This window comes from Syngnathus scovelli, chromosome 5 (genome assembly GCF_024217435.2).
Source record: "Syngnathus scovelli strain Florida chromosome 5, RoL_Ssco_1.2, whole genome shotgun sequence".
NCBI classification, from domain to species: Eukaryota; Metazoa; Chordata; class Actinopteri; order Syngnathiformes; family Syngnathidae; genus Syngnathus; species Syngnathus scovelli.
Genome location: NC_090851.1, coordinates 18,649,458 through 18,665,344, shown reverse-complemented (window position 1 = coordinate 18,665,344; position 15,887 = coordinate 18,649,458). Strand labels below are relative to the sequence as shown.

General features: G+C 39.6%; 1 long non-coding RNA gene across 1 annotated transcript; it reads left to right on the top strand.

The window, feature by feature from the left end:
• Positions 1-12,532: 12,532 nt before the first annotated feature.
• On the top strand, positions 12,533-15,482 carry LOC125969431 (uncharacterized). Its single transcript, XR_007481575.1, has 2 exons — positions 12,533-13,461; positions 13,567-15,482. It is a non-coding gene; the product is annotated as an uncharacterized lncRNA (long non-coding RNA).
• Positions 15,483-15,887: the final 405 nt, after the last annotated feature.

Here is a 15,887-nt window from a genome sequence, read left to right as displayed (position 1 = left end):
AACACATTGATTTGGTTTGCAAAAGATCTATGAAAATGCTAGGTACTTTACGAAAAGTTTGTCCCTTGGTCTATCCTTCTGCTCATCTCACTCTGTATTATAGTTTCCTGTTTCCTTTACTCAATTACTGCAACATAATCTGGGCAGCCACATGTCCAACATACCTCAACAAATTACTCATTTTACAAAAGAAGTTCCCAAGAATAATCTCTTTTTCAAACAGATATGAACCATCGGCACCACTGTTTAGAAATGATTCATTACTGCCAATTGATAAAGTAAACATTCATCAAACCTGTCTACTCATCCATAAATACATATATAGGAAACACTGTCTTCCAGCCACTTTTCATAATTTCTTCACATTTGCATCAGACTTTCATTCTTCATTCATTCCAACAAGTCAGAGGGACAATCTTCACCCACCTTTCTGTCGAACATCACGCCATCAATAAAATATCCACTTTAGAGGGCCCTCACTCTGGAATAAGCTACCAATCCATATCCGATCCATATCTGCACAGGCTGCTTTTACAAAGCACCTGAAACACCACCTTCTCCACTCATGATCCTACCAGTCCATAATTACTCCACCGCACTCAGCTGATCCATACTATGATCATCAACTTAAACCACAATTTTGACTCAGATTCTTTCTTGTTTTGTTTTGTTATTTTCTGTTTACAGTTCTTCTGTTCCCTTTTAGCTATTCCTATCTGGTGTCTCTTTGATTGCTTCAACATCGATAAGTGTCTATTTTTGTTTCGCTTGTTTCTTATTTTTGTATTGTGTATCTGTTTATGTATGTATACATACACACTCGTATATATGCATATATAAATACCGTATTTGCCGGTGTATTAGTCGACCTTTTTCGATCCAAAATCGACCGAAAAAAATCGACCTCGACATACACTGAGTCATAAAATTTAACTTCGTATTCATCGCTTCAAATGTGATGGTAACCAAGGCCGTTTCTCAAACAGCGAGAAACTGAATCATTATAAAGCGTTCGTCGCATTAACACGCGTCCTCAGCAACAATTTCAAATATTCTCACCTCAATAACGGACATCGAAAGCCAGGCAGCGACGATGACTGCTAGGGGGAAGTACTGGGTATTGAGCGAATGTGCGAGTCATCGCGCGTCAAGCAACGACAATAACTACCGGTACGTAAACATTCAATCGCCATGTCTAAATGAATGTCGTTGGCACTTAGAAAATATTCGCCAAACTTGGCCAGACTTCCAGGGGAAGAGGCCGAATTTTCACTTGTTCTGGCCGACCGGAGGAACTAGCCGAGGCGGACACTTTACGGCGGTTGAGTCGTTGGCACTTAGAAAATATTCGCCAAACTTGGCCGGACTTCCAGGGGAAGAGGCCGAATTTTCACTTGTGGTGGCCGACATGGGGAACCAGCCGAGGCGGACACTTTACGGCGGTTGAGTCGTTCGCACTTTGAAAATATTTGCCAAACTTGGCCAGACTTCCAGGGGAAGAGGCCGAATTTTCACTTGTGGTGGCCGACATGGGGAACCAGCCGAGGCGGACACTTTACGGCGGTTGAGTCGTTGGCACTTAGAAAATATTCGCCAAACTTGGCCAGACTTCCAGTGGAAGAGGCCGAATTTTCACTTGTTCTGGCCGACATGGGGAACCAGCCGGGGCGGACTCTTTATGATGCAAGAGCCGTTGGCACTTAGAAAATATTCGCCAAACGCTCTCAGGATATAGAAGACCAAGAAGATGCCCTTTATGACGACAAACTAAACAAAAACGAATGGAACGAGCTTTTCGGAAATAGCAACGATGAAGACGAATTTTGAACTCTATGTACCGGCAATCACTTTATAATTATAATTTGTTGTTTCTTAACTAAAAAAAAAAACAGTTTCTAAGAGTGTTCATTGTTGTTAGTCTCTCTCGGCGCGCAATATCACAGGGTCATGAAGTAAATAATATTTAAAATGGCGTATATATCGCTCGCTACAAACTCGCGAATTTGAACACAGTTCGTCAATAAATTTCGCATATTTCTGATTGAATTTTGAAGTTTAATATAATGCAACAATTGAGCTCGACTTTTACAAAGGATATATCATAAAATCGTAAATTTACGTCGAATTTTAGGGGGTCGACTTATACACCGAGTCGACTTATACACCTGCAAATACGGTATGACAAATTAATATTTAGCTTGTTATGTTTTTGTTTATATATATATATATATATAATTCAACCAAATTCTCTAAAATTTCGTTTTTCTACTGTTTCTACATTTCTCTACCGATTCAACCCATTCTTACTTTCAACTCTTCATCTTTTGCCTACCTATTCCACAACTTCCCAATTACCAAAAATTCAAAACATTCAAATTTGAAATTCGACCAAATTCTCTCAAAATTTTTAACCGATTCAACCCATTCCGACTTTCGATTGTAATTCCAAATTTTCAAATTTGAAATTCGACCAAATTCTCCAAAATGTCGTTTTTCTACTCTAATTTCTGCATTTTTTAACCGATTCAACCCATTCCAACTTTCAATTGTAATTCCAAATTTTGAAATTTGAAATTCGACCAAATTCTCCCAAATTTTGTTTTTCTACCTTAATTTCTACATTTTTCAACCGATTCAACCCATTCCAACTTTCAATTGTATTTCCAAATTTTCCATTTTGAAATTCGACCAAATTCTCCAAAATGGCGTTTTTCTACTCTAATTTCTGGAGTTTTTAACCGATTTAACCCATTCCAACTTTCAATTGTAATTCCAAATTTTCAAATTTGAAATTCGACCAACTCTCCCAAATTTTGTTTTTCTACCTTAATTTCTACATTTTTCAACCGATTCAACCCATTCACACTTTCAATTGTATTTCAAAATCTTCAAATTTGAAATGCGACCAAATTCTCAAAAATTTCATTTTTCTACTAACTTCTACATTTTTCAACCGATTTAACCCATTCCAACTTTCAATTGTAATTCCAAATTTTCCATTTTGAAATTCAACCAAATTTTCCAAAATTTCGTATTTCTACTAATTTCTACATTTTTCAACCGATTCAACCCATTCCAACTTTCAATTGTAATTCCACATTTTCAAATTTGAAATTCGACCAAATTCTCCAAAATTTCGTTTTTCTACTCTAATTTCTGCATTTTCAACCGATTCAACCCATTCCAACTTTCAATTGTAATTCCAAATTTTCAAATTTGAAATTCGACCAAATTCTCCAAAATTTCGTTTTTCTACTCTAATTTCTACATTTTTCAAGCGATTCAACCCATTCCAACTTTCAATTGTAATTCCAAATTTTCAAATTTGAAATTCGACCAAATTCTCCAAAATTTCGTTTTTCAATCTAATTTCTACATTTTTCAACCCATTCAACCCATTCCAACTTTCAATTGTAATTTCAAATTTTCAAATTTGAAATTCGACCAAATTCGACCAAATTCTCCAAAATTCAGTTTTTCTACTCTAATTTCTACATTTCTCTACCGATTCAACCCATTCCAACTTTCAACTCTTCATCTTTTGCCTACCACTGCTTCCCACTTAAACTTTGAAATTCAACCAAATTCTCCAAAATTCAGTTTTCACCTCTAATTTCTACATTTTTCAACCGATTCAACTTGTTTCAACATCATTCTGCAGCATTCCCAGTATTTATTCAACTTCTTCACCTTCACACACAATGTCTTCAGGAATTGCAAATTCTAGTTATTTTTCTACTTATTCTGCCCACTTTTTTGTCCCTTAACTACTTCCACATACTTCAACCGATTCACCCCGTTCCACTTTTTACTTATTTCAAATATTCATGACACCGTTGCTTACATTTTTCTCATTCAAAAAAATTTCCGTTTTCACAAAATTCACAAATTTCTGCCAAATTTTTCCCCATGCATTCTTAATGGCAGATTCAACATTTCACATTTATGTTGTTCCAGTTTGAAATTCACATAATTCAACACATTCAAATCACATTGGGGACATTCCCAAACTTGCAAAATTAAAAAAACATTCACGTTTTCCCGTTTAAAGTTTCATTTTTCGCTTCTAATTTCTACATTGTCATGTAACATGGGGAGAAGAGATGGTGCAAATGGTGAATATGGATTGTTCACAGGAATAAATTGGTAGAGTTGAAATTCCAAATATTAGCGGCAGATGGTACAAAATTTGAATTAAGGATTACTGAATAAATTGGCAGAGCTGAAATTCCAAATTTGTCCAAAAGATGGCGCCAGACCGAAACATGAGACCAAAAAGGGGCCAAAATAAGCTAAGCTAGTAAAAATAGAAATAAAACAGGAACACGGTGTCGGATTGTGAGTCACGCATGGAAGCACAAATGTGATTTTTACTTTTTGATTTCTTTGCTTGGCTCAAATGTATTCTGTAACAGCTTAAAGCAATATTGTTAGTCAATTCAATCAAGGGGCCCGCCACTGTGAGAATAGTGGCGTGACATAAATTGTTTGGAGAAGCACAAATGTGATTTTACTTTTTGATTTCTTTGGTTGGCTAAAAATGTATTCTGTAACCGCTTACGCAATATTGTTAGTCAATTCGATCAAGGGGCCCCCCACTGTGAGAATAGTGGCGTGATATAAATTGTTTAAAGAAATAGATCAAAGGTTTGGATTTTTATTTCAGAGTTAATTGAAGTGTAACTTTAAAGAGTTATCCTCATAAAACAGGAAGTGAAGAAAAGAGGAAGTGAAAGGTTTTACCAGGGGCTAGCTGTACATTTGGTGGAAAGTAACGCGTGGGCGGAAACAGCTGCTGAAGGCAACAGGTGTCCGAGCGTGGGAAACTGGGCAATCTTACCCTATAGGGGCGTGGGAAACTGACCAATCTTACCCTATAGGAGCGTGGGAAACTGGGCAATCTTATCCTATAGGGGCGTGGGAAATTGGGCAATCTTACCCTATAGGGAGGGTATAGGTACCAGAAGCAAGGAAGGGGGGGGGGGGGGACAGAGAAGTCTATAAAAAAGTCCTGCAGGGGCAGCTACGGGGCTTTTTCCCCCAAAGAGCGCTCATACGTGAAGAAGCCCGAAGGAGTTTCAAGATTTTTTCCAAAGTCCCGGTATCTTTGTGTGAGACGCGGGATCGGTTGCTTGGATTAACTTGGATTTACTCAAAAGGATTGGACTGGACAATTTTGCATGAGGAACTAGGTGAGGGGAACGACTTTTCTGTATTTACGTGGGGGGGGGGGGGATAGCCATCGGGTCGTCGGTCCCCTCGAGGCCAACCTGTTTCTCTAATTTGGATTTTAGAAGTAAAATCGAACTGATCACTCGACTTTGCTTCCACCAAAAATAGCACCCAACTGGTATCGACCTTTTCCCTCTTTCATGAACTGTGTTTTGCAATCGAATTGTTCTGGGATTGAATGATTTTATTAGCACGGGTATCAGTGAGTGAAATTGTTCGGTTTCTGGAGTAATTGAGATTTGTAATTCTATTTCATGTTTTTTCAATAAAAGTGTTTTGTATATTCATCTACTTCGTTGTGCGCTGATCTGTACGGAATGTGCAATCGATTGTTTGGGGTTGATTTGACAATTTGATTAATGTGCGGGTGGTTATTATGGTATAACATAGGACCGTAATAAATAAAAGTAACGTCAGACAATTTTAGAGAATTAAATAACCTTCGTAGTTATTTCAATCCGTTTGAAAGTTCAAAGTTTGAAGCTTCGTCTGAATAAATTAACGGAAGTGTTTAAATCGGATTATTGTTTTGGTGTAGAATTTAAAGTAATTTAATTCTTTGCAGGGCGCAGGCCCGTTTCCCTTTTTGACGGGCCGCGTAAAAAGTCACTCCGTACATGTTAGAGAATTAGATAGCCTTCGTAATTATTTAAAGGAAGAGTGAATTTCGTTAAATGTTAATTCGTTTGAAAATTTACTTCCTCTAAATAAAATAACGACGGTGGTTAAATCAGATTATTTGAGTTGGTGACGGATAAAAGTATTTTTTTAGTCCGTCGGGCGCAGGCCCGTTTCTAACTTTGTCGGGCTGCGTCAAAAGTTAAATAGGACACGATCGAAAAATAGACTTGCCTTCCAAATTAATTACTGGGCAAATCTAATTAGAGTAGGACATTTTGATTCGTTTTGAAAAGAGTTATTATTCTTTTTAAAGCGATCGAGTGGGTTGAAGCACTCCGACAGTTAAGTGCTGGATCTACGTATAAGAAGTTAGAATTAATAATGTAAAGTGCATTAACTTTCTTCTTAAATGCTATTATGGTCACACTTTTATTAATTCGATTCTCTTTCAGATAAACAAGTTGGTCGGCTCGCTGCTTGAGCGACCAAGTAGAACGGACCCATATCAACATTTACTTCGGCAAAACTAGTGCTAGGGTGCGCTATACAAACGAATCCCTGAGGTCTTAACAAAGACATCTAAAAATATCCCGTAACATAATAAAACCTTCAAACAGTAGCGGGGAGCCATCAATACGATGCGGTCACTTCGAAGTCTTGCCTCGAATTGAGTTACTCGGCTCGAGCTTCGGGTGACTTGAGAGGGATTGGCGTCGTACAGACATTAGATTGATTCCGGTGGAGTTAATTTAACTCGGGTGGTTAGATTACGGACGAATCTCCGAACCCGGCTAAGACAAACCCGTTACCGGGAAGCCGGGGGCACCTTATTGAAAGAGGTGCGTTTGACAACATACTTCAACTGATTCAACTCGTTCCAACTTTCAACTGTTCATCTTTTGCCTACCTATTCCACACTTTCCCACTTACCAAAAATTCCACATTTTCACGTTTAAAATTTGCGCAAAATTTCATAAAATTCCCTTTTTCACTTATTCTTTCTACATTTTTCAACCGATTTAACTCATTCCAAAGCATTTACATCATTCAGCACATTCAAATCACATTGGGGACATTCCCAAAATTGCCAAATTAAAAAGAAATCACGTTTTCACGTTTAAAATTTGCACAAAATTTCATCAAATTTAATTTTTCACTTCTAATTTCTACATTTTTCAACCGATTCAACCCATTCCAACTTTCAACTGTTCATCTTTTGCCTACCTATTCCACAACTTCCCACTTACCAAAAATTCAAAATTTTCAAATTTGGAATTCACACCAAATTTTCCCAAAATTTAGTTTTTCCCTTCTAATTTCTACATTTCTCTACCGATTCAGCCTATTCCAACTTTCAACTCTTCATCTTTTGCCTACCTATTCCACAACATCCCACTTACCAAAAATTCCAAACTTTCAAATTTTAAATTCAACCAAATTCTCCGAAATTGACCCTGAAGTGCCCCCAATGAACCCAGAATGAATCGGAAGTGCCCCAAATCAAACCGGAAGTGACCCCAAATAAACCGGAAGTGACCTCAGGTAAAACGGTAGTGACCCCAAATCAAACCGGAAGTGACCCAAAGTAACCGGAAGCGACCTATTTAAACCGGAAGTGACCCCAAATTAACCAGAAGTGACCTCAGCTAAACCGGAAGTGACCAAAATTAAACCGGAAGTGCCCCAAATAAATCGGAAGTGACCTTATTCCAACAAGAAGTGCCCTAAATGAAACCAGAAGTTACCTAAATATAACATTTGCTCTAACTAGTTTTCAATCAGAGGACATTACGTTTTACGTCGATCGGGGCGGTAAACTAATCAGACGACTGGATGTAACATGTAGAGGAGTATGTATCTCCACCGCCATTGGCTTCTGCCAAACAGAGACATGATATACAGGCACCTGTTTGCTCACGTTTACGTTTACTTATGTTTACGTTTGCTTATGTTTACGTTTGCTTACGAGGCACAATCAGAGGACTGGACGTGACACGTAGAGAAATACGTACTTAGATAGAGACATGCTTACGAGGCACAATTCAAGCTTCCTGGAAAGCCGGGATCATTGCCAAAGAGCAATGTGACGACAAGACAATGGCGAACTTGCCCAATTGTTTAATTTTGATACAGAAGATGAGGACATGGACGGATTTGTGTGTGAATATCGATCAACAATAATGAGAGTACAGTAGAGTACATGGTTAAACAGTAGAATAAAGTACAACCGAACTCACTTTCTTGCTCCCGTGACGTTTTGTTTTTGTTTACCGTAAATCGTGGCATGCATGCACCCTATGATGCAGTGCGCCCTATGTGTGTGTTAAATACAGTAATGGCACACATAACTGAGACTGCGCCTTTTAGTACGGCGCGCCCTTTGGTCGGAAAATACGGTATTTGTTAGGGTTTTTCAGATTATCCTTATCGTATGATTATGTTGGAATGCAACCGGTAATAAATAACCTACCTTGTCCCATCCTCCACAAGGTCGTAAAACATCCCCTGATATGTTTTGACTAGAGCACAAGGGCTTCCTATTCAACCTACTCTTACCCCCACTCTGTTTCTCTTAATAAATATGCCCTTGCAGGAGGGAGAGTTTTTAGACTTCATTCCTTCAACGAGTGAACTCTCCACCTGCAGGTGTCTAAAAGAACTTGCTTGTCTACCGTGTGGTTCTTGCAAAATAAGTTGGAGTGAGCAAATCTCTAACATTTTGGTGTCGAAACCCGGGACCCCTCATACCCGCTATCTGTCTGACGAAGAAGGACGTGCTGCATTGTCGACAAGCCAGCGTCCATTAAGAGGACCTGGAGGAGAAAGTCCTGGGAAGAGAATTCTTCGCTGGGCCAGCATCTTAGGTCTGCCTTCGTCTGACAGAGGTGGATTGACGGGACCCGGCAGTGCAACGAACCAGGGGACAAGTAAGTTAAAGGCCTGAAGTTGTGTGATTGTGTTGTTGTTTGTGAAACGCGTAAAAAGGTAGAAGTGCACAGGAAAAAGTAAGTTTTGTGGAAGGAGGGGGTGTTGTAGAGTCCCCCTCTGGATGAGGTGTCTCTTTTGGAGCAGTGGTTCTCAAACTGTTTTAAAATCTCAGTACCTCCGTGGATCATTATTTGACGACCACTGTTCGAAAGAGTACAACTTCGCGTTGGCAGGGCTGGGGACAAGGACTGTTGTCTTTAGTTCCCAGGGAAGGTGGGGGGTGTTGTAGAGTCCCTTCACTGGATGAAACAGCTCCTTTTTTTTAAAAGGAGGACTTCGCGTAGGCAGGGATAACTTGTGTGATTGCGTGTGACTGGTAGGATAAATTGACTAAATAGCAGTTCTAGCATTGATCCACGGCATTAATACAGGCTAGTAATTTGTTGAAAGGTCAATTTAAACCTGCAATGAGGATCCTCAAAGAAAAAAAAAACCCTTAAAAACCTTAAACCTTAAAACCTTAAACTACTAAAATTAAGATGGGAAATAAGAACGGTAAATCTCTTGCTCTGCTCTTCTTTGAAACGAGAAGTTCATGGCAAGTAGATTTATTAATTGTATGCAATAGATGCTGAAGTGGAAGAAAATGTATGGAGTACAAGGAAATTTGAAATGTGGAAGAAGTGGTAGAAGTGCTAGAGTGTGGTTGAAATCTTCACAAAGAGATGAGAACGAATTCAAGAGACAAAAGCTAGAAAGATGAAAACTGATGCGGTCACAAGTGTTTGTCAGACCAGGAGACAATAAGGCCCCTGTGAGCAGGTGCAAGGCCGCAGCTCAAGCCGCGGCTCAAGCAAGGGGCAAGAGGAGTTTCCGGTCCTATGCAAATCATGTATCGAAATTTAAAAGATCTGAAACCTCTCCCATATGACAGCGAAACATGTCATCGTCAGGTTATCAAAAATCTTTTTAGATTGTTAGAGCCCCTGTCCACACAACAAGTATGACAATGCTGTTTGTAGGCCCAATTACAAAAGAATAGGGATCAAATTGTGTTACACTGAAGTTAAAATATGCAAATCAAGTGGTAAAGAAATGCAACTTGCTTCTAGAAGATAAATAAATAAAATTAGAATGTGCTGTCCTCGTGTGCATGGGAGGGACCAGCTCATGATCGACCACAGGAAATGGTCAGCCTGTGACGAATCATTGTTGCTGAGACCTACCTTCTGCACGTGAGAGCTGTGTACGTGTTAAGTTGATGAAGGTTGGCTAAACTTTTAGTATAAAGAAATTTGCTAGACTGTTGTCTATTCAATTTACACCGCAGAACAGAAACAATTTTGACAGATAAAAATGAAAGAAAAACAGAGAAATCTGTTTGCGAGCAGAAACTAATCCACACTAGTGCATGTTAGTGTCAAGCCCTCATGAGAAATTCGGAGTAAACAAAACAACAGAACATGCTTTCAGGAATTGGGAGAAGCTAAATTGTGAATTTAAGATTTTGCAATGCTACATTTAATAGGAATAATTGATTGTTTGTGCTATAAGATTATACAAAATTCTAAATGCAAGCTAAATCTGAGAGATTGAGTTCTTCAAATTTAAAAACAAAAACAAAAACTAAAAAATTCTGATTAATTTGCCAGTTGTTTGTTTTAGTTTTTTTTTGAATTGGTGGATTGTTCTACCAGGAAACTTGAGTTGAAAATGATATATGAATGTTGTGTGGTGAGCTTGGATGAAATGGGACCAATGTGATAAGAAGACTCCTTTTTGGAGACTGTGTGAGATGCATATGATAAGCATTGATGAATGATTGCCCGAATGAAAGGTTGAATGGTTGAAGTCGTTGGCGACTACTATAGAAAATTAGTAGAGCGACTTTGATGAAAGAGTGATTTTGAGCAGGTTGAATGCTAAAAAGAAAAACGTAGCTTTTGGATTGTTAGTTAACTAGAGAAAAAACTGGAGAACCAGTAACACATGTAGAAGATGTGTGAACTGAGAAATTAAGAAGCGTTTTGGAAAGAAAGTCAAATTAAAAGATGATGAAATCATATGTAGTAATACAACACTTTACTACATATGGATTCTCTAAATCATACAATTGAGTAAAATAAAACATACGTTTTGATTCGTATTCAAATTTCTAAGATTCTTGTGATAAACAATGAGAAAACGATTGAAAAGTAACTAAAGAAACTACAAGAAAGTGAAAATGTCTAATCATTTGCTAGCTGAGTCACTCCCCATTCGGGGAGGGCATCCATCTACTTGCTAAGCTAGTTGTCAAAACAGTCCAATTGCCACGAAAAGTAGCTATGTGCACGTGTGCAGTACACACACACACACACACACGAGACTGATAAGGTGTCAAGAGGTAACAAGCTTGCAGACAGAACCACAAAGCTGCAGCGCAAAAGACACTTCAAATTTTATACACACAAGAAGCAGATTAGATCACTGAAACATTTTTAAAGATGTGCAGCGACAAAGTCCATAGATTGAAATTCAATTATGGACGAAAAGAGGGGCAAGATTAGAGAATGGCATCTATAAATGACCTACCCCACCAAAGAACCTATGTTAATGGTGAGCAATATTGAGCCATGGTGCGTGTCACATGGCTCAAGAGGAGGGATAGTGGGGCAGGTCAGTCAGCTTTATACAACATATGGATTTGATTCATATTCAAAACAGTTTCAAAACAAAACAATTTTTTTTGTAGAGCTTGTTTCAACAAAAACAAAAACACTGAATGATCAATTTGACCTTTGCAGGATGATCTGCTGTGTCGGATGTGGACTGCCATGAAAGTATGATGTTTATATGTGTACTTTGTCAACAACCTCTGTAGATGTTAAAGAATGGGATGAATATCTAGAATGAATGTGGATAATTTGTTTCAGGTAACTAACTATAAGAGTAACTGAAAAAAGAAACAATTGATTGCTTATGGCAAAACAAGCGGCAAAGAAAAAAAATTGAATATGTCATATGTATGGATTTGCGACCGATTATTTATGTTGTACCGTTGCCATTGACCAAAGATTGTGTGAAATCTGTCACGTCTACTGGATTGTGAAGTGTGTGACAGAGCAGTCTATATAATATCCATTGAGAGAAAAAAGAAAAAAAAAGAAGCCATTGCTTTCAGAGAATGTAGTCAAGCGAAATTGTATATACATCAACATGCCAAGATCTGGGAAAAAAGCTGGTAAAAACCAAAATATCTTTAAATTTGAGAGGTGATGATGATTTGACCGAAATTGATGCAATTGGAGTCCCTAGAGGAGTTCCTGATTAATAAGAATTAAATGACCAAATTGCAGTGGGATGGGAGTCCTCCATTTGCTGCTGGTGAACGATGAACAAGAACGTAGACAGGATAAATTACATCCATTACAACATGCAGAAATTGGGCAAACGAACACAAGCGGGGCTCGAGGCAGTGCATGAACAGCTAGCCACGCCTTCCCTAATGTCGATCCAGAACCACAATGCTCATGATATGTTGTTGTCTGAGAAAGGAGGCGTCTGCGCAACGTTTGGAGAACAATGCTGCACCTTCATCCCCAACAACACCGCCCCTGATGGGAGCCTGACGGATGGCAGGCCTGCGATCCCTCAAAACAAGGATGAAAGAGCACTACAAGTGGATGAATGCTTTTGGGAAGTATAACGCCATTGTGTCCTCAATTTTACCATCAGTTGCAGTGTTGCTGCTACGTATGCTCACCTTGTATGGATGTTGCATACCGTGTCTTCGTGTTCTGTTTAATTGTCTCGCCACTACAGTAATATCGCCGATGGAGGACGAGATTGCTCAGATATACCTAATGTCTGAGCGGCAACATGATGATGTTGATGGCAAAATTCCTGCATCTGTGTTACCAGACTTTTCCCAGATCCATGGGATTCTGAATGATGACATCGCAACGTTTATCCTTTGGTGTAAACATATTTGTCCTCATGAATGTGATCCGACGACTGAGAGTCGAGAAAAGGGGTTGTTTACGGTGATGTGTGAATTTCAGCAAATATGTGATAAACAGTGGGGAAATGTCAGGATAATTAGTTTTCTAGAAGCGCTGGCCGGCCTGAACCGGAGGTCTCATACCTTCGCTCAAGGCCAACACATCTGCCAGGTTTTAGGGAGTTCTTATACTCCCTTCCTTGTCTTATCTGTGAGAGGCCCTCACTATTTATGAACAGAACACCTTTGTTCTTTGTCTAGCTAAAGAGAAGTTCTTTATCTATTATGCCTTGTAGTTTCTATTAACGAATTGTTGTTGACCGGGACAGTTTTTAAGTTATCCCATATTTACTCAATGTTTGGTTAAGTAGACTTCATGCAAGTTATCTCACATCTGCTTAACGTTTGTTGGAGTGTATGCACGAGAGGTATCTGATGATTTACTCATCATTATTATTGTGTGAAACGTAGCAGGAAAGTCTAGAGCATTGTTTTACAGGGACACGGCATCCAGGAGTTGGATATCAACACCGTGCTGTCACAGTCCAAGATGCTGACCCTTACCGCCCTGGACTTGCAGACAGTGCCTGTGATCAGCTATTCTGGGCAAATCTCAATGTGACTGTTAGGGGATGAACAATACCACAAGTGGCCTACACAGAGAGACCAGCTGGAGTGAATTACACGTTACATCCAAGGTAACGTGACCCACGTCTGCATTAACGACGACTGCTCGACAGGAGGAAACTGGATGGGAGCTTTGGACATCACTGATGAGTGTCAAGATAAGAGAGCCATTTCAGGTTTATCCGATGCTGCCCGCCAACTGGACAGGAGTGTGTGCACCAGTGTGGGTGACAGACCACACCTACAGGATACGACATCATCAGCTGACAGAAGCACACAACTCTTCTGGACGTCGACGCAGGGCAGTTGCAACCTTCGACCCTCATGACCCTGTCTGGGGTGCAAACGTTCCAGACGACCATAAAGTATGGTCCGTCGGAGACAAAGTTGTCCTTGCGCTCTTTCCTCAGATTGGGGTTGGGAAACTATCGCTCTTCATCGAGACACTGAACTATCGTTTTCAATCCTTTGTGAATCTCTCACTGCAAATCAACGATGAACAAAATAGAGAGATTCAGGCTATTAGACTGATGGTCTTGCAAAACAGGATGGTTCTGGACTTGTTGACGGCAGCACAAGGTGGTGTGTGCCACATCATTGGGACTTCCTGTTGCACATACATACCAGGAGAAAATGACACCCACATCAACGACGCCATGAATTCACTGAAGAACTTACAGCAGGCCATGTCTAATGACAAGGTCCCACATCAGTTTGATTTCTTTTCGTGGCTATTCTCTGGCAACTGGTGGCAACTGCTTTTGAAATTGCTGTCTCCTGTGCTTGTTGTGCTGGTGGTGTTGTGCTTGTTTACGTCCTGCGTCATCCCATGTTTGAAGTCTGCTGTGTCGAAGTTTGTGTCCTCTACTGTAGCCCAAGTTCATATACAACTTCTTAGAGATGACGGATGTGATGACGATAATGAAACATGGATTGCGTAGATGCTGTTCTGTTGAGCATGTTTTACAGAAACTTGATGATTTGACCATCGAAAATGCTTCGCAAGTGATGGATACAATGATGTACTGTTTCTGTGTTTTTGTTTTGTTTTTTATTGATAGCATTCTGGTCGTCTTAGGCAAAGGGACCGTGTAAGAATTTTCCTGCTAATAACATCTGGCCGGCAGGTTTTTCGCTTACACAATAAGTTTGATATTGGGGTATTAAGGTAATGCCTCATCTTCACTGGAAAGTGAATACGGCTGGTAAGATTATTGGTGAATCGCTCCCCTCCCTGAAAGACATTTACACCTCCCATCTCACCCGCAAGGCAACCTCGATTGCCAGAGATGTGAGTCACCCGGCTCACTCTTTGTTTGACCTTCTGCCCTCTGGGAAGAGGTACAGGAGCCTGCGCTCCCGCACCACCAGACTCGCCAACAGCTTCTTTCTCCAGGCTGTTAGGGCCCTGAACTCGCTACCCCCTTCTGCGTAGCGTGCGGCACTGTTGCGCTATTTTCGGGAATGTCTGCTGTACGCGCACTTGCTCCTTTTTTTTTCTGCTCCTCTTATTTATTTATTTATTTATTTATTGTTGAGTTATTTATTCATTATTTATTCAGCACACTTTTGTTATACTTGTTTACTTGTTTGTCTGTTGTGAGCCATGTCTTGTCACCGTGGGATAGGGGGGAACGAAATTTCGGTTTCTTTGTGCGTCTTTGGCATGTGGAGAAATTGACAATAAAGCTGACTTTGACTTTGAAGTGTTGCTATCATTGTTTGTTGTTTTTTATTTTTACTATTCTTCTTTCTTCATTATACATGTATATATGTTTTTTACTTGTCTTTGTTGTTTGGGGTGGCATAATCATATGATAAAACAGGAGGGAGATGTTAGGGTTTTTCAGATTATCCTTATCGTATGATTATGTTGGAATGCAACCGGTAATAAATAACCTACCTTGTCCCATCCTCCACAAGGTCGTAAAACATCCCCTGATATGTTTTGACTAGAGCACAAGGGCTTCCTATTCAACCTACTCTTACCCCCACTCTGTTTCTCTTAATAAATATGCCCTTGCAGGAGGGAGAGTTTTTAGACTTCATTCCTTCAACGAGTGAACTCTCCACCTGCAGGTGTCTAAAAGAACTTGCTTGTCTACCGTGTGGTTCTTGCAAAATAAGTTGGAGTGAGCAAATCTCTAACAGTATTTGTCCCCCTACCTCACAGGTTTCAAACTCAAGGCCCGGGGGCCAGATACGGCCCGCCACATTATTTTATGTGGCCCACGAAGATAAATTGTGCATCAAATTCGTGTGTCATTACTAGAATTGCAAATAGTCTTCACTTTTAAAAATATCTTTTTTTTTTTTATATTTGACCAGTTCATACTAGTCTGATTTGAAAACGAGTTATTTGTCAGTTTGTTTTGAACCTTATACTGTATATAATATGAGATGCTCATACATTTATTTGGGTTGACAGTCACAATGGCCCTCCGATAGAAACTATGACTACAATGCGGCCCGCGAAAAAAAATGAGTTTGACACCCC